General features: G+C 37.3%; 1 protein-coding gene across 11 annotated transcripts in view; it reads right to left on the minus strand.

Moving 5' to 3' along the window:
- The window catches only part of LOC148949817 (uncharacterized), a 33,356-nt gene extending 14,913 nt beyond the window's left edge, over nt 1-18,443 (minus strand). Inside the window, exons 1-2 of one of the 11 annotated variants that reach the window (XR_016142159.1) lie at nt 1,527-1,929; nt 469-616 (exon numbers count right to left, since the gene is read on the minus strand). The gene's annotated coding sequence lies outside the window, so the exon portion shown is untranslated. Of the gene's footprint in view, nt 1-468; nt 676-1,526; nt 1,930-16,066; nt 16,087-17,704; nt 17,731-17,956; nt 17,977-18,051; nt 18,105-18,223; nt 18,244-18,324 lie in introns of those variants that run through there. The other 10 variants (XM_089093770.1, XR_016142160.1, XM_089093769.1 and 7 more) reach the window with 10 other exon arrangements.
- Between the last annotated feature and the right edge of the window lie 1,735 nt (nt 18,444-20,178).

Below are 20,178 nucleotides of genomic sequence, written 5' to 3' on the forward strand. Positions count from 1 at the left end.
ATAGCAGGCATGGGATGTAATGATCTCTCTTCAGGCTGAAACAGATACTCAAACACAGGGTCAAACATCACTAAATCGCAACAGCAGTATTCTTCAATTTTGTCATCGGATTCGACTCGGTTGTATGTTGTTGGATTTGGACGGCACTTTTAGAGGATGGAGTACTGCCCAAGATCGTTTACACAATTCAGGTATACTACAAACACTCATGATTCTGCATCTAAGCCAACAGGGAGCTATTTGTCTTGGCTCAATATTGAATTTGGCGTGAGACAAGGGTATAACCTCTTCCCAGAACTTTTCAACTTTGTAATATACTGGGTTTCGAGGAAAGCCATGCAAGACTGTGTTGAAATTAACGCAAGCCCATATTTCAACGCCATGAATATGGACTAGTGGCCGCTACCAAGGGATGGAAAATCAGTATTGAGAAGATAAAAGCACAGACCAACAATGAATCTTACTCACCTCTAACACTGAATCACAACCAGATTTAGGTAGTTGACTAATTTAAACACCTGGGCTTAATAATAGACATTAATGGTGGATGCAGTGACGAAATCCGCGCTAGCATATCAGTAGCCTTCTTTGTCTTTTCACAACTGTGTGCACAGCGCTAGAAAAGAAGGGAGACTAGTTTCAAGACTAAAAGCCAAGGGTATGAATCTCGTGTTTGCTCTGTCAGCCAAAACGATAGCAAAACATGGCCAATATAAATATTTACAACTCGGGCTCTAAACTGATTTGGCCATAGGTGCAAAAGGCACATACTTGGACTGAATCTACACGACTGGGTCCTGAACAAAATAACAAGACAACATTTTGAACAAAACTTTGACCATAAACAATTATTCACTGCCACCGTCTCCCCTGGTTTCGCCATAACTGTTGTAGGCCTGATAAGTCCTTTGTTTCGAGGGCACTTTGGTGCAAACCCATCTCAGGCTGAAAAAAGGAGTGGAGGTCGGTAAAAATTCTAAAAGATTACCACCAAATCTAACCTTGAGCCTATTGGTGGGTATAGATAACGTGACTGCTGATGGAAACTTTCCTGGCTTGATTTGTTACCCCTTTGAACCTTGACTACACCCAATGAAATGCAACGGTCTGCCACCTTTGTTCTTATTCAAGTGCAAATGGGTACATTGTTTTATCAAAATTCAAATCATTTTCAGCAAAATGATTCAGAGGGCTTGCAAGGTTATCTCCCATGTTATTTATCTAAAGAATAAAAGTTAAGATCCCAATATACTACCCAGAAGGGGGTTTGACCCCCCCCCCCACCCCCGAAATGTTTGTCTGACTCGTAAAAACGTAAGAAAATTGGATATAAAAGAATTTTTTATACGTTTTTTAGGTTTTTGTGCCCCCCCCCCACTCGAAAAAATCTTTTAGTAAAACCCCCTCAGAAAAAAATCCTTGATATGGCCTTGCTGGGGCATGCACACACTTATTGGATATTCGAGAGGAGTGAACCTGTCACAAACAAACTCTAATGAACAATCAGAAAGAAAGCTTTCATTCACCTTTAACAGGTGTCTTCTCTCCTCTTACACCATACGTAGAGTTGCTTCAGTAGGCCATGATGCCATACTCTATGAAAAGCTTTAGCAATAGCTAATGACAATTTGTATCCTTTGCAGGAGAGGAGGCTGACAGAACTTTGTGAATCTTTGTCCGTTGGATCGCCATCTGACTTAGGTATGAATGACAAACAGATCTCCATATGCATGAAAAGGTTCCAGAGGGAAAAAACAGCCCAGCGCTGCCATATTGGTTTGATTCCCGCCAAATTGGCCTATTTTGATGGTCACTGGCGAGAATTTTTGTGTCTTTACCCGCCGACTTAAAGCTTGCCTTATTTTACTGTGATCTGGTTTATTTTTTGGTCTGAACTAATTTCTGGAAGAAATAATTTTCTTGCTTACAACATTATTTTCATGTTTGCAGTTGCATTGATGCGGATGAAGACGACATTGATGACATCTTAGTGGCATTTAGTCTATACTAATAACAACCATAAGCCAAAGACAGATCAAATATTTGGTTTATTATCATATAAAAGCTATATCTGCTCAGAATGCAAAGTATACCGCGCAAATGTTATAGTAACTTACTTCAATATAAATACTTTGATCAATGCTAATTACCAGGCTAGAACACAATTAGGTTAGGGACTGTTTTGTCTAAGCAATATACAAGGGGTAGCTCATGGTTCACACTGATACCATTTTTGAAATGTAAAACGGGTAACGGATGCAGGAAAATAGTAAAAATGTTTACAGAGAAATGGTTCATTTTAGACATTGAAGCATGAAAACCAGTACAAAACCTTAAAAAACAGGTTTTTTCAACTGAATGCAAGGAGCAACATTAAAAAAAAAAAAAAAAAAATATTCTGTATATGAGGGGGCTACTCCGTCCTCATCTCTCGTTCTTTACGTTAAATTCTTAAAGTTATTTAAAAATACTTCTCATTCAAATTCAACAGCTCTTGTCTTTTGAGGAGTCTTTCATAATGCATTGTGACAAAGTCAAAATTTAACGTAAAGAGGGGGGGGGGTTGAGGATGGGGCAGCCTCCTTAAATATAGAATAATTTATGTCCATTTTAAGTTTTATCTTGCTTCTTGCTTTCAGTTGAAAAAAATTATTTTTTTTATTTTTTTAACCCCATCCTCAACTCTCGTTCTTAACGTTAAAGTCTTAAAGTTCTTTTAAAATGCACATCATTCAAATTCAACAGCACTTGTCTTTTGAGGAGTCTTTCATAATACATTGTGACTAAAAGTCAAAGTTTAGCGTAAAGAGGGGGGGGGGGGTCGAGGATGAGGCAGCCCCCTTATATACGGAATAATTTCTGTTCATTTTAAGTTTTATCTTACTTCTTACTTTCAGTTGAAAAAACATATTTTATTTATTGTTTTAATTTCTGAGCTTTTAAAATCATTCATGTAAAACCTCTTTCCTTTCCCATGTAAAAAATTTTTCCTCGAAACTCCTTTCCCCCGAAAAACTATCCTTCCGATTGAAAATTCTCCTCAAGGAAATTACCGCTGCAGAAAATGTGTACCCCAAGAATCTCCTTATATTTAACAATAACAAATAATATATTTGCACAATGGCAAATTATAAGCTATAATTTACAAACATTTGATTTATGCTGAACCAAATGGCTATCACAAAATTTTGATAATATGTTTTTGTGGGAAAAAGGGAAATAGAAAGGAGGGTGCTTGCGCTCCAATCTTTCAACTTAAAAAGGACATTAGAACTATTAATTTCCGTTCAAATCAGTTCTCTTCCGATTTTATAGGACCATTGATTTGCCAAGATCACCAATCAATGAAAATCCACAAAATTCCATATTTTTTAGATTGGAGCTTGAAACCTCTGCAGAAGGGTCTTCTGATGTGCTGAACCAGAAGGGGTGATTTTCACGAATATTGCTTATTCTTTCGGGGATGTTTCCCTCTTTTCAAAAATCGGGAAATTTTTTCTCAGATTCATAGCTTTTGATGGGCTCCTCAAATAGCTTTTTGATAGATTCATAGCTTTTGATAGACTTGTGTCTTTCACAGGTTTTTGCAACACCCCTTTCCCCACAGGTGGCTTTAGAGCAGGGGGGTTGAGGGGGCATTTCCCCCGAACGCAGAAATTTTAGGAGCGCAAATCTGAAACAAATAATCTAACATTTATAATCATTTTATCGTTTTTTAAATTATATCTTTATTAAAATAAAGTAGAGGTCGCAGTTGGCAGTAAGCTACTTACTATAATACTTATATAATAATACTTAATACTTACTGTAAGCAAAAGTAAATTGAAGAGGCTAGAACTGCAACTGCTTTCCCCTAAAGGACAAACCTTAGCAGAAAAATTAAATTAATGAAAAGAGTTTTTTAAGCTAATTAGAATAAAAACTTAAAAATCAAGTTGTTGTTTTCAAAAATCTCTACAAATTTGTGTTTAAATTATTAAACTTTTATGCACCATTTTCATAGACAAGTTGAAATAGAATTGGCATGAAAAAGCTTAATTCAGAAAGCCCAGTAAAAAAAGTAGCAAACACAGATTATAGTGCTAGATCAGGACAATAGATAAAAATCAAAATCAATGCCTTTATACATCAGTTGTTGCCAGACATGCTAAAAATATTTAACATGGAAGAGGCAGCCGTGAGATTTTTTATACCGTTCCCCCTTAAACCCATTGCTTAAATAAAATCTTCTACCGAGTCATGAAGTTCAATGGGTATTTCACCATCAATTTCAGAAGACCATCCTTGTGGTCCAATATGACAAAAAATAAGAGATTAAATCTACCAAACTACTTATCTTACAGAATAGATTATGTAAATCAGTACAGATACATGGCACAGTGCTTGGATCTATAATAGTTTTAACTGGTTTTATTCAACCCAGATGTATCATGGCTGCAGGTGCAAACAGAATAGGCCTGTTGTATGCCCTTAGGGGGAGGGGGGGGGGCACCGGCCGTATTTGTTACATCATTCTTACTAATAATACCTATTTAACCAGAGTTCGACCAATCAAAAATGTATCCAGCAAGTTATCCTACCACATTATGTAAATGAAGATAAGGATTTTTTGGATTTTTTTTTTAGTTACGATCAATTAGTATAAAATTCTAAAAAAAAAGGTTCTCATTGAGTTTTAAATCAACTGGTTCTAAATAGTTAAATAAGAAATAAAGAATGTGCAATGAGTAGAATCTGGAAGGTTTATAAATTTATGAGGGGAAATAGTTCAAAGTTAATAACATGCTAAACAACAGAAGTTTTTAATTGCAAAAATATATAATATTTAATATAAAGTATGTGTAATTTTTTATAGTTAATCTACCTAACAAATCAGAAAATTATCATAACAAAATAATAAATCAAGACTGATACTAGAAAAGTATAATTTCATGCCATAAGAAGGCACACAAATCAGGGGCAACAGTGTAGCGCTGCCTATAGTAAAGGCAAATTGAAAGTTTCAGTTCCCTTTTTAAGAGCCAAAAGTGATAGGATGGCAACTAGCCCCCCCCCCTCACGCATTCCCCCCCCCCCCCAAACGTTTCCAATAGAAAATTTGAGCCAGCTATTTTATTAAAAATAGTTCAAATACCAGATAACAAAAACTCCAGTGTTGACACCCAACCCCCCCCCCGTAGAGCCCGGGGGCATAAAAGGTTTTTATGGAAGGGATGGTTGTATGAACTTCAGAGGGGTCTTGTTCAATTGAAAGTTCTAGTGCCTTCAGATAGATAGATATTTATTGCAAAACAAAAGCCTCTTTGGGCCATCGCAAAAACAAACACAGTTGCATACATAGTAAAAACACATGATAATAGCATATATAACAATAACTAAAGATAGCCCATAGCAAATAAAAATAAAATAAAATAACAATTGCAACACAAAAGCAGACATAATACTATAAAATTAACTCACATAATTACACACAATGTCACACACATAATAATATTAATAATAATAATAATCGTGTATTCAAAAGCCTTTCTACAGGGTCATATACACTATATATCAAATATAAAAGGAAAACAAAATTAAAACTCCCTTCAGCATTCTTTTTCCAAACCTTAACAAATCTTCTTCACAATAGTTCCTTTCTTATCTTTAGTGCCTGATCAACAAATCTACATAATCTACACATGAGGCTAAGTACCGTCTGAGACAATATGCCCCGAAGTAAAAAATTACTTTTCGCCAAAACATCCTCCCTCAAATCAGTAAGCCCCTGGCACTTGCACAGAAAATTGTCCAGATTTTCCTCTTCAATATTACAAATGGGACACGTGTACCTAGACGCCGGGAACCCCTTACCTCTCTCAAATACTTTACTCTTCCATCTTAAAGGCAAACAGTTGGCCCGCAACTGCAACAAACATGACAAACACTTACTTGACAAATTAAAGTTAAAGTAAATCTCGTGGACAAACACGTTTTTAACATCCTTATAAACACTTAACTTCTTAGATCTCTCACGTGCATTCCCCCATGCCTGTATATCCTGATCTTCTAATCTTTGTTTAACTATTCCTATTATATCAATCTGACTAATGGCGGGACCTCTACCATCATTCCATACATATGACAATCCTAATCTGTTTAATAAGGATTTAACCCTAAACGGCCACCACCTCTTACGCCCTGAAGCAAGTAGCTCTTCATAGGCCTCTCTAATAAGTTTACCTCGTGGTACCTGCACTACCTTCATCCAGAATCTAACTACCAGAACCAGGCTATGTATACGGAGTGAAAAAAGACCCCGCTCCCCTTTCAAAAACTGGGTATATGTAGTCCTATGGAGGCCGAAAAGCCTTTTGTAATAAGTTACCTGAAGGGTCCCCAGCTGTTCTTCCGCTTTTTACTGACTCTTTAATGTGGGCACACCAACTACCATTATATTGAAATACAAAACCTAAATATTTTGAATTTTCAACTATCTTTATTTCGTCTCCATTAAACATAAACTTACCATTACATTCTTCATCCTTTCTTTTACCAAAAATAACTATTTCTGCCTTCTTAACATTAAGTTGGAGCTTCTTCAGATCTAAGTAATCTGCAACAAGATCTAACAAAATCTGTAATTCATGGGCAGACTTAGCTACAAGTACGCAATCATCAGCGAAAAGCAAAACTGAAAATAATTTTGAACCAAGACTCACTGTCGGAGCCCACCTTCTTTCCAAAAACTGAACTAAATCATTTATAAAAATAGAAAATAAACGGGGGGAAAGAGCAATACCTTGTTTTACCCCTTTACGGTTTATATATACTTTAGAAAAACCCTGATCTATTACCTTTACTACCGCCTTAGTTCCGTAATACATGCTAGTAACTAACCTCGCAAAAATACTAGGTAAACCTATACTTCTCAGAATATCTACCAAAAGCACCCTCTCAACATTATCAAAAGCTTTTCTTAGGTCTAAAAAAGCTGCATATAGACGGCTATTCCCTGTTCCATACTTATCGACTAAAGCTCTAAGCACAAATGCCCTATCTGCTGTACTATAATCTTTCCTAAATCCTCCTTGCTCTTCATTTATAATCTTATTTTTATCTAACCACCTATCTAAAAAATTTTCTAACACTTTACTAAAAACTGGTGCTAGAGCTATGGGCCTATAGTTATCATTCCAGCTAGGGTCCTCCTTCTTAAAAAGCGGCATAACAACTGGTCTTCCATAATTCTGGCCACTTACCTGTAGATACAATACTATTGAATGTTATAACTAATATCGACAAATCACCGACACAAATTTCTTAACCACCCAGGCTGGTATCCCATCCAAACCTGGTGCTGAACCTCCTTTCATCTTACTAACTACTTCTCTAACCTCCTCTCTTGTCACTTCCCCTACTAATTCATAATCATTCTCCTGTAGCGGGAAAATACTTTCACCTGAACATGACGACTGACAATCCTCTTCTAGCCCTTCACAGTCTCCTTCTAAATTCTCAAAATAACCAGGCCACGACTCCAGTGAAGGCGTTCGACCTGAAATATTAGCTCTTTCCTTTCTCATTCTACTCCAAAATTCTTTAACATTCCCTAGTGTAAAATCCTCCATCATCTTTTTCCTTTCTAAACTATCCCATTCCCTACTAATCCTCTTCAGCAATTTCTTATATTCCCTATTCTTAACTCTATAAAAATTCAACGCTTCTAACCGCAATTCTTCATCCTGGCACTGCCTAACAATTTCTTATTCTGTTTCTACCTCCTGCTTTAACCTTCTACATTCCTCATCATAATATCCTTTATCTCCTGATTTAACTTTCCTTTCTACCGCTTTACTAGACCACTGGTGCACTAACTCACATAACTCGGCAAGGACTTCCTCAGCACCGCAATCTAGATTTCTAATCTCCTCTAATCTATCCATTACTTCCGGTCTCGCTATTATCTCATTCATATTATCAATTTCTTTATTATTCCAATCTTTTTTTAACGGTTTTCGAACTCTAACCTTCTCTTGACCGACTGTCTCATACCTCTTTCCAATACCGCTCCTCTTACCTTCACCCAACTCTAACTTAACTGACCAGTGGTCTGAACCAACTGACTGAAGTACCTCAACATCAACTGATTGAGCTGCAAGCCCACTGTCGACCAACACATAATCTATCAGACTCGGACGAGCTCCCGACATACAGGTAAACTCCCCTACTCCCCCATCAGTTCCAAATCTCCCATTCCCAATTATTAGACCATTCTCCAAGCAGAGCTCCAAAAGCCTTCTCCCCCAAAAATTCACCCTCCTATCCATATCTCTGCTACTTCTAGGCATTCCATACTCAGATGGAACCAAGTCAGGCACTTCTCGGAACGAAACACTCTCCATTTCTAATAAAGCACCCGTATAAGCGTTAAAATCCCCCATAACAACAAAAACATCCTCTGTAAAATCCCTTCTTAGTCTACTTAACTCTTCAGCTAACACATCCCATGTTTCCTCTCTATTATAGGAACTATTCTGAGGCGCTATATACACAGATCCTTAAGTAATCCATTTATTTCTCACTAACTCCAACCGTACCCAAAGAATGTTCTCTGAATTACTAGCAATTCTATTATAACAACAGAAACCTTCTTTACTTAGTAACACGGTTATCCCTCCATAGCAGCGCATGTTTCCAGCTGGCTGTCACGCAACATGCTCAACACTAAAACCGTCGAATATCGGAGGGTCACGTGCGCTATGCCATGTTTCAACTAACCCTATAATATCGATTGACTTTAAATCTTCACTAATCTGTTTCACTCTATTTTTCACACCTTGTACGTTCCAGGTACTAAACTTATTCGATGTATATGGCCGGGTTTTTCCTAGTCACTGCGTACCTGTCGCTCTTCGGTATTAGCTGCATCAAAATCTGAATCTTCCGGAGTAATGCGGTAATAGTCACGATATCTGTTACTATAGGGGATACCTCCACGGGGGCCCCTCGACACGTACCGACCAACTCTATTTGGCCAACCACCCGTGGGCGACACTCGCCTGGAAACATTCCTACTCTTTCCCCTTGATTGTTCTTCAGGACTAATAACTTCCGAAAATTCTCGCGTCTTCTTATCATTACCCTTTACTGGAGACCTCGCTAAAATAGTGTCTTTATGGTAGGTTTTACTGCCAGTAGGTGCGGGGTTATTCACATCAACTTCAACTACTGTTTCCTCATCGCTATCCGACATTGTTGCATCACTACCCGAATTGTCTACCGCATTTCCTCGAATAACAACTTCGCTGCCCTTATTAATGGCGCCTGCAGTAGGTGCTCTTGCCTTTTGTACTTTTTATGTGGTGCACAGAGTCTCATTTATAGCCTTATTCAGTAGCTCATCATATTTAAACATAACATCGTTCACATAAGAGTCTGACATCCCTGAGATAAGCAGAATGGCCTTCAGAAAGAGCTTTATTCATTTCTACTCTGAGGTGCTTTCTAGCTTCACGCTGCGCGGGGCTATAATCGGGTGCAGCAGAAAGTCCATATTCTCGTAGAAGTGGATTTCCCCTTAAAATCATATTTCTTACATCCATTGAATTCAGCTTTAGCACTATAGGACCCGCCTTCAATCGGAAAGAGTCTCTTACCTCACTGCGGGTGAGGCGCAAATTGGGAATTTCGTCGTTCAAAACCTTCATAATCTCTTCACTAAGGGTATACCTTCTCGGATCCACCGCCTCAAAGTTGTAGATTATATCATTGCTGCGCCACAACTCATCCTCTAAACGGTCAGCTCTAAGCGTGGCTGACTGTAAATTTTGGCGAACCAGTATCAATTCACTCTTCAGTTTCTCGTTAGCTTCTGCGTTCGATTTTAGCTGAACATTCACTTGTGCTAACTGTGCCTCTACAGAAGTTACACTTTCCACAAGTTCCGGGACAGCGTCCATTTTCTATGTCAATTCCGGCAGCAAATCCAGCTTAAAATTTATCTGTGGTAGAAACTGACTGTTCATTGTCGAATCACCTCTATCCTGTTGCATTGTACCAATAACTAATCAGTGACGTTACCGAGTAATAACAATCCAGTCAAAAAATCCAATCTCCGATATTTGAGTGCATTCAGGTAATTGCGTAAGATTTAATCCTTTACAAAATTGTGTCACTCTTTAATCCTTTACAAAATATATGTCACCTTCATTGGCGGATGCCGAATGAGAACTGGGAACTTCAGAGGGGTCTTGTTCAATTGAAAGTTCTAGTGCCTTTATTAAGAGTCAAAAGTGGTCGAAGGGCATCTACCCCACCCCACCCACTCTCTTTTTCCCAAATACATCAGATCCAAATTTTGAGATTGCCTTTTTGTTCGAAATAGTCCAACGATCAGATATCAAAATCTTCGGGGTACATAACCCATGTACCCCGAGCCCAGGGGAAGGGTTTTAACTTCACATAAAGAAAGAAAAACGAGCAAAAATGGGGTTTTTATAGGCCAAATGACGATACTGAAAAAACAAATCGAATATTTCGATAGGACAAACGCCTCTCTTCTTCAGCGCGAAACGAAACGATGTATCAATAAAAGCCAAAAATTAAAAGAATTAAAACCAACTACCTAACAACCATAAAATCGTTTCGTTTCGCGCTGAAGAAGAGAGTCGTTTGTCCTCTCGAAATATTCGCTTTGTTTTTTCAGTATCGTCATTTGGCCTATAAAAAACCCATTTTTGCTCGTTTTTCTTTCTTTATGTGATGTCAGGCCAATGTGGTTTAAGAAATTATCTTGGTTTTAACTTATGCCCTGGGGCATATAAGGTTTTTATGGAAGAAGTAGTCGTACAAGTTTCGGAGGAGACTGAAATGATTACTAATTGAAAGTTTCAGTTCCCTTTTTAAGAGTCAAAAGGGATCCGATGTCAACAAGCCCCCCCCCCCATGCCCTTTTTCCCCAAATACATCTGATAAAAATTTGAGATAGTCATTTTGTTCAAATAGACCAAAGATCATATAAAAAAACTCCAAGGTTTACACAAGCCCCCATAGCCCCGGGGCAAGTGCTGTAAATTATGCTTCGTGGGCAATTAGGTTTTTATGGAAGAGGTAGTCGCATAAACTTCGGAAGGGACTCAATCGATTGGAAATTGAAAGTTCTAATTCCCTTTTTAAGAGTCAAAAGGGACTTACGGGCAACAAACCCCCACCCCTGCCATTTTTTCTCCAAATCCAGTCGCTCGAATTTTTTTATAGCCATTTTTTTTAAGTTCAAAAATAAGATAACCAAAACTCCAGGGTCGACACAACCCCCAAGAGCTTGGGGCAGGTGTTGTAAGTTATACCCTGGCGGCATATAAGGATCTTATGCAAGGGTCTTTAAAATAGTTCAAAGATCAGATAAGTCCGAAACTCACCCTCACTAAAAAAAAAAAAAAAACACACACATTAAAGATATTTTATTCCAAGACTTATGGAAGCTTACGCCTGTCCCTCCATAGCCCGGTCTTCCTCCTTTCCCCCCTAAAAAACTTATCAACGATAAATCATAGGAGCTGACCCCTGGGTCTCCCTCCATTGCGAAACTCCCCACCAAAACAAAATGAAAAGATTCATTAACGATACTTTATCCAAAAATATGGGAGCTGACCCCCTGACCCGACCCCCCCCCCCCCCGCGAAAACAACATTAACTGTTCATTATTCTAAAAATCATGAAAGCTGACCCCTGGTCTTCTCTCCATACCCCCCCCCCCTCTCCAAAACAACTTATCAGTGATATTTTATTCCAAAAATCATGGGAGTTGATCCTGGTCCTCCCTCTATGCCCCCCCGTAAAAAACGTGTTGGCAATATTTTATTCCGAAAGTTATAGGAAATCACCCCTGGCCCTCATGGTCCACCCCCCCCCCCAAAAAAAATAAGCAACTTAAAAAAAACTTAATAGTGATAAATCATGGGAACTAACTCTTGGTCCTCCCTCCAGGGCCAGACCCCCCCCCCCAAAAAAAACAGACTTATTAATGATATTTTATTATAAAAATGTGAGAGCTGACCCCTGGTCCTCCCTCTATGGCATGACCTCCCCCCCCAAAAAAACCTACTAAGGCAAAAAAAAACGTATTAGGGATATTTTATTCCAAAAATCATGGGAGCTGACCCCTCATCTTCTCTTCATGAACCCTCCCCCCCCCACTCCAAAAACAATTTATCAACGATAATTTTATTCCAAAAATAATGGGAGCTGACCCCTGGCCCTCCCTCCATGGCCAGACCCCCCTCCAGAAAATCCCAACTTATTAACGGTATTTTATTCCAAAAATCATGGGAGCTGACCCCTGGCCCTCCCTCCATGGCTTGATCTCCCCCCCCAAAAAAACTTTTTTCACACTATTTTATTCCATGTCATGGGAACTGACCCCTGGCCCTCCCTTCCTGGCCCAACTCCAACCCCCCCCCCCCCAAAAAAAAAACAATACCAATATTTTATTCAAACATCATGGGATATGACCCCTGGCCCTCCCGTTATGGCCTGACCTCCCCCACCCTCCCCAAAAACAACTTATTAACGGTATTTTATTCCGAAAATCATGGGAGATGACCCCTAGTCCGACCCCCCCCCCCCCACAAAAAATTAACGACACAATAAACAACAAGCGTCAAGTTCAAAGCCTAACAGGGCTAGCCCGCTTGCCTACAGTGCCCTGACCTCCCCCTCCCCCACAAAAAAAAACATTTTTAACAATATTTTATACCAAAAATCATAGGAACTGACCCCTGGCCCTCCCTTCATGGCCCAACCCCAGCCACTCCCCCCCAAAAAAAACTTGAGAGCAAAATTTTATTCAAAATCATGGGAGCTGACCCGTAGCCCTCCCTCCATGTCCCAATCCCTCTCCGCTCACACACAAAAAACTTATTAACGATATTGTATTCCAAAAACCATGGGACCTGACCTTTGGCCCTCCCACCATGACCCTCCCCCCCCCAAAAAAAAGTTGAGGATATTTTATTCCTAAAATCATGGGAACTGACCCCTGGCCTGACCCAGCTCCCCCACAAAAAAATAACGATATTTTAGTACAAATATTGTGGGAGCTGACCCTTGGACCTCCTTTGATAGCCCCCCCCCTGTGTGCCAAGCTTTGTGAAATATTACAATGATCTCTAGCGTTTTTATTGTTTAGTTTATTTTATCCTGATGAAGTTTTATCAGACAATTTTATTCTCAATCTCAAGTGTTTTTATTCTTTAGTTTATTTATCCTGACAAAGCTTTATCATACAACTTTATTTTGCTAATTATGACTAAGAGACATCATATTTGGGCTTTGCCCACAAGAGCTATGTCTTGTTTTTGAATTAAATGAATTTGAAATTTGAATTTAAACAACAAGATATTTTGACGATTATTATTTCTAATAGCATTTCACATGAAAAAAAAACATAAGAAAGGTTTTTATTAAATCATGGTTTTACTGATTGGACTCTAGATGCTAGATTTTTCCATCATCTGAGGAACTGCTACTTGGTCTCATACCATGTTTATATTTTTAAGCATTTGGCTTGGTTGATCCCAACATCCTAATTCATTTATCACTGAATAACTTTGAAGTTGAGCCTCTCTTAGTAAATTTCTTATATGTTTTCTTTCAAATGGATCCCACATTGTAAAATACAAAAATTTTCTCTCTGATCCCCTCCCTACTTGGTGTAGAATTCCTTAAGGACCTTGGTTAAGCCCACTCTTATATTTAGTATTGATTGATGAAATTGGTTAGAGATTCCCTCAAAGGTTTCAATTTGTAGATTACCTGCTGATCCTCGAAGTATGTCATAGAAATATCAAAAGTGGCCCCATCAAAATCCAACCCATGTTAAAGACAAGGCTAAGAATTTACACACAAACATAAATTCCACTAAGTCAATTATAATAATAAACTTCTTAAAGTTCTTGACATCCACTCCCATTTTTTTAGACCTATCCCACCGAAAATGCTAGTGAAATATGTTAAACTTGGTGTCACAAATTTCTAATAATCTTAAGTAGGACATGCATATTCAAGGATTCTGGACTTTCTGGACAAAGGATAGTCAAAACTAAAACTTTTAAAGTGGATTAAAATGACAGACTAACTTTGAAATGACCAAATGTTGACAATATTTTCACTGTGAACAACAAAGAAATCTTTGCTATATCATTAAAGCTGAGAGGAAGTGGCCCATTCCAGATAGCATTTGGAAATACTATTCTTGTGGCATATATGCAAAAATATGAAAAAAAGAAAAAAGGCATATGACCTAGGTCACAAGAGTACACTCTGTATGATTATCTAATTTTGTTCCTATACCTGAAACAATTTTTTCAGTTTTTTACTTCGACTATCTGAATAGTGTTTTATACATCTACACATTAATCAAAGTTGAAGAGAAACAAAGACATGAAGTAAAAGAATAGGCATGTTGAATGCACAAGGATCTGCCCACAAGCATTCCCCCAAGTATTTTGCCATTTTATGAATTGGGTTCCAACTAATATCAAAAACAGGTAACTTTTTGTTCTGTCAAATTTGTAGGTGAAAGCAGTTCAATTTCAGAAAATTGGAGCTTTGCATCCTTTTCTCATAAAACTTCAAACTTCTAATAAAACAGTAAGATTCCTAGATGCTTTTCCTGCATACTGAAACCTTTTTCAAACCAAAAATCTAAGTTAGGCCTTCCAGAGAAGAAAAATTGTTTTTTTTTTTTTTACAAAAACTGTCAAATCATTGGTACAATTTACCCTATACTAGGCTGTACTTGTGTGAAACAATTTATAGACTTTCCATCAAGATTTTGATTCAATATCCAAATTATTGGGGTGAATGAGGATATGGTTGAGTGGGTGATAAAATTCCTTATAGACAGAAAGCAGACAGTTTAAATATTTGGTGAGAATGGAAGGATGTCTTTTTCTGAGGTGGCCACTGTTGGAAGTGGTATGCCCCAGGGCACAGTATTGGATCTGACTCGATTTAATATATACATGGATGATATGCCAAAAATACACAATAATGAAGTAAGCCTTTATGCTGATGACTCAAAACTTATTGTCCGTGCAGGCACAGTGGGAAATATTGAGTGTACTCTACTAGACCTTAATGTATTCACTCACTGAACTAATTTTTTGAAGCTTGAATTCAATGCAGTAAAATGCAAGACTCTACACCTTGGGAAGAAAAGGCAAGACTCTCAGTACAAAATCATTTGTTATGATGGGTCCTGCAAAGCTATTTCCAGCAGCAATGTGGAGAGAGATCTTCGTAACCTGACAGACAACTTGTTGGAATTTCATATTCATGAACAAGCAACTATTACAAAGGCTAATGAGGTACTTGATATAATCAAGAGAACAATCATTAGCAGATCTCCAACTATCATGACTAAGCTATACAAGAGTCCAATTCAGTCAAGGGTACAATTTGGAATGTGTAGTGCATGCCCAATCAACAAGACTGACAAAGCAGACCTGGAATCAGTCCAGAGGAGGGCAATAAAATGTATTAACAACCTCAATGATGTTTCTTATCCATACTGTCTCTGTAAACCTAGAATATCATCTTTAATATATTAATACAAACAAGACAATTGATATTAGCATACGAATTTTAAAAGCAGAGGATACCATTCCTGGCCTTTTTCAACTGGACAGTTAAAAGAGAACTTGTGGTCACCCTCATAAGCTTTTCCAGAAACAAGCTAACACAAGACTAAGGAACAACTTCTTTTCAAATAGAGTTGTCAGCTGGTGGAACTCCCTTAGTAAAAAAAAAACATTAACTTCTACCAGCACGGAAGTGTTCATGTCCTCAGTGGACCAGGCAAGGTTCAACAAACCATGGTGTACTATCTGGGATGCTACAGGTGACCTATCATCACTGAAGCTGGCAGACACAGGATTCATCCTATGGCTAGCAAGTACAATCTAAGGTAATCAATTAGAAGTATATAGCCAAGGAAACTATTTGAAAAGATGGTTAAGCTACACAGCAACATCATTCTTTAGCCTTGAAAATCTCAAACTCTACCTAGATTAGCTTTAGTTACCTGAAAGTGTTATTCTATTTTTTGACACTTGGTCTTGAAAACTTTCCTATTCCTGGAATTACTGTAATAATCAATGGAAAAATTCTAGTTTAGCTGTTTTTCATTATCTTGGAAAGGGGTTAGAATAGAAAAAATAAACTTTCAGTAAAGCAGCATTAACATGCATGTCTAGCTAGAATCTCATGTCTAGACATGTGTCTGGCCAGACATCAATGTCTAGGCAACTACCATTCACAAGTAAAATTTGGTGTTTGGCTAGATAAGTTATAGCTAAGCATCTAGTTCTAGACTCTAGAACTAAAAGTCTAGGATTTTTTTTTTCACAGCCAATCAGAATGTGTAAAGTTCCACTATTTTCATTGTCTATGTTTACATTTTTAAACTGAAATCGAATTTTTGCTCTCTCATAAATTGTTTTTCACATTTTAGGCAAATATGCAACACCAGATACAATAGTGAAGCACACTAAGGCAATAGTTTGGCTTGTCTCATCCATTATCTTGTGACATTAAAAATAGGGATTACAATTTTGATTACAAAGTTTTGCAATATAAGCTCTTTTGATTGGCTAGAAATGACAAGTATAATCTATTTGAAACTAAATTTGTAGTTTTAGCAAACCACTGAATTCTTCTTGTGAATTGTAATTTCCTAGACATTGATTTCTGGCCAAACACATGTCTAGACATGCATGTGATCTCTGCTTAATGAATCCAGGGCCGAAAACATTTTAAACCAAATAAATTTTAACCAAATCATATTACTGACTTGCAAATAAAATTAAAAATAAAATTCAGGGTATAAATTTGCACATTAGGGGGTGGGGGTAAAGTTTAAACATACCTCCCATTTACATCAGAAATAAAATTTGCCGTTCAATATATACCAAATCATATTATTGAGTTAGGACTAAAGTGAATACACCATTTGATGCCTTTTTTTATGCTGATTACGAATATAATAAGCATTTCTATCGGAAATGAACTTCAGCCCCCACCAATATATCCCAATTACGGTTGAGGGGAGGGAGCGCCTATATAGGGGGGGGGGGGCTGAAATTCATTTCCAATAGAAATGCTTATTATATTCGTAATCAGCATAAAAAAAGGCATCAAATGGTGTATTCACTTTATTTGAAACTCAATAATATGATTTGGTATATATTGACCAATTTGCCCCCACCCACCCCTAATGTGCAAATATATACCCTGAAATGGTATATATAGGGATGGGGTCAAATTCATTTCCAACAAAAATTATTATTATATTTGGAAAGAGCATAAAAAAAAGGCATTGAGAGGTATATTCACTTTATTTGTAAGTTAATTATGATTTGGTAAAAATTTACCCATACTTTGGTCTGTAGACCCATCCCTGAAAGTTTTATTTTTCTAATCTAACCCCTTTCCGAGACAGTGAAAAGTAGCTAAACTTGAATTTTACCAAATCAATTCTCAGGTTTTCAAGTGTAGGCCTATCCATTTTCTAAAACTAAAGTTTCAAAAGAACAGATGCCAGTAAACCCACTTATGATGGCCAATAAATCCTTGACTACAAGTCCTACAACAGAATTATAAAGATCCATGGGGCTAGTGAAATTTTACTGATTGCAAAGTAGTTGAAAATAAGCAAACTTACAATTAAAATAGTCTTTTCAAATCCTGAAATATATCTGGAAGCAGAATTCAGTATTGCCAGAAAGTACAACAAAATTAAAAATATTTTATTTTGCATTTACAACATTAAATCACTGAAAATGAAATAAGATAGCAGGGAACAAAGAGTATGGGAAAATAACCTAGGCCTATATCCCTAGGAAGGTGTTTTTAAGCTGCTTCTCAACCCCTATCCTATTTATAAGGCTTAGAAAATTACACAGGCTAGGCTGACCTCAAATATATTTTCAAGTTAGCAAAGAGCCTGTAATCTTGAACTTAGCTCTACTTTTAAAAGAATCAAAGAAATTATGTCAACAAGGCAATTACAAATAACCCTTTGCCATCATAGACAAATAGGCTAGGCCTAGGCTATGTCTTTTAAACAGTAGATTAGCCGCCCTTAAACAGCCAAATACTGCCTTTTAAGACAGCTTAAGATGCAGGTGAGGGTAAAGAGTCCAAAACTATTTAGCTAGTTGACCTATCAGTTTGAAGTTACTTTGCTTAATTAATTAGTCATGATTTACGCCCATCAAACCTACGCCTACTGAGCTAAATTACTTCTTGAAAGAAAACCAGTACGGTTTGTTTAATACTTACACAGAGACTTCACATTAAGTGATATAAACCAATTATCCAGTTCGGCTTGGAATTTTTCTATTTATAGACTTTTCTTATTCTTAAAGGCTAGGCACACGTAGCTGATTTCGGGAACTGATTTTAGCAAGGGTGTATTCCACGTTGAGTGATCGTAATTAATGATGGTAAGAGGCGGGGCTTAGTGATGTTTTTCGATGATTAATCATCATTAATTACGCTCTATTTACGATTAATTTGCGATAATCATTAAATAAGATTAATTACATGCCTAAAACTCTAAAGCCCTAGTACATTCCTTGTCTAGAACATAATTAATGGTGATTAATAACCGAAAAACGTCACTAAGCCTCGCCTCTTAGCATCATTATTTACAATCACCTGACGTGGAATACACCCTTGCTGAAATCGGCTCCCGAAATCATTTACGTGTGCCGAGCCCTTTATAGACGTTTTTAATGATTTCGCCAGCCACTACACTGCGTCTGGCGCTAGTAGTTTTCAAATCCTATCTTTCCATGTTAAATCGCCAAAATTTCCACTCTTATTGTGCTGTTATTGATGTTAAAAGTAAAGATCACCATCTAGTAGTGTCAAGGGTTAATTTAAAGCTGAAATATCGGAAGGGTAATTACCTCCCGGGAAGTTATGATGTTAGTAGACTCCAGGATGAGAATTTGAGAGAAACTTTCCAGGAACAGTTGAATACTAAACTCGAGAGTTTAAAATTTGATAATGTGGAAGATGGTTGGAATAATTTTAGAAAAATAATTTGTGAAGTTGCTGAAGGTGTATTAGGGAAGAGAGCTAGAACTGCAGCTAAGAATATTAGTGAAAAAGCTTTAAGTTTAATAGAAAGGAGAAGGGACTTGTATAAGAATTATCTGAGTGATAGATCATATGCAAACAAAAGGAATGTAAAGAAAGTGGAGAAAGCATTAAAATATGAAATGAGGCGGTGTGAAGGGAAGGCGATGGATAAAATTGCAGAGGATCTAGAAGATGGAGCCAGCCGGCATCATAGTAAAATATTGTACTGGCATGTTAATAAATTGAGAGAGAATAGTCAATCTGAACTTGTCTCTGTTAAAGATAGGAATGGGGTGACAATTAGCGATAAGGCAAAAACTAAAGCGAGATGGGCCGAAAATTATGAGAATTTCCTTAACCGAGATAAAGATGCAGGAAAAAATATAGAGGAAAATGAAAAAGTTTGTGATACCTCGGATGTGAATGAAGATTTGTTTTGTGAGGAGGAATTAGAAACAGTATTAAAAGGATTAAAGAATAATAAGGCACCAGGTGCTGATAGGGTAGTAAATGAGTTTCTTAAATATGGTGGCTCTGAGGTTAGAAATAAGTTACTGAAAATTATGAATATGATTTTTGAAAAAGGGGAAGTACCTAATGATTTTAGGAAAACCTTAATTAAGCTACTTTATAAGAAAGATAATAAAAGTGAGTGTGGCAATTATAGAGGCATTAGGCTGATTTCTGTAGGTAGCAAATTGCTTAGTAATATGATACTTTTTAGACTGAGAGATGCCGTAGACAAAGTTTTAAGAGAAGAGCAGTGCGGTTTTAGAAAAGGTAGAGGATGTGTTGACCAAATTTTCACTCTTAGGTTAATAATTGAGAAATTCCTAAGTTTTCAAACACCTTTGGTCCTCAGTTTTATAGATTATGAGCAAGCGTTCGATTCTGTTGATAGAGGAGCTTTAGTAAAGGTTTTATCCTTGTATGGTATACCAGACAAATACATTAAAGTGATTAGTGCTATGTACGAGAATAACACTGCTGCGGTTAAGGTAGGAAATGAGGTTAGCAGCTGGTTTTGTAATAAATCAGGTGTTAAAC

The sequence above is a fragment of the Artemia sp. Qi Xiang Cuo genome, chromosome 8 (genome assembly GCF_049724085.1).
Source record: "Artemia sp. Qi Xiang Cuo chromosome 8, ASM4972408v1, whole genome shotgun sequence".
NCBI lineage: Eukaryota > Metazoa > Arthropoda > Branchiopoda > Anostraca > Artemiidae > Artemia > Artemia sp. Qi Xiang Cuo.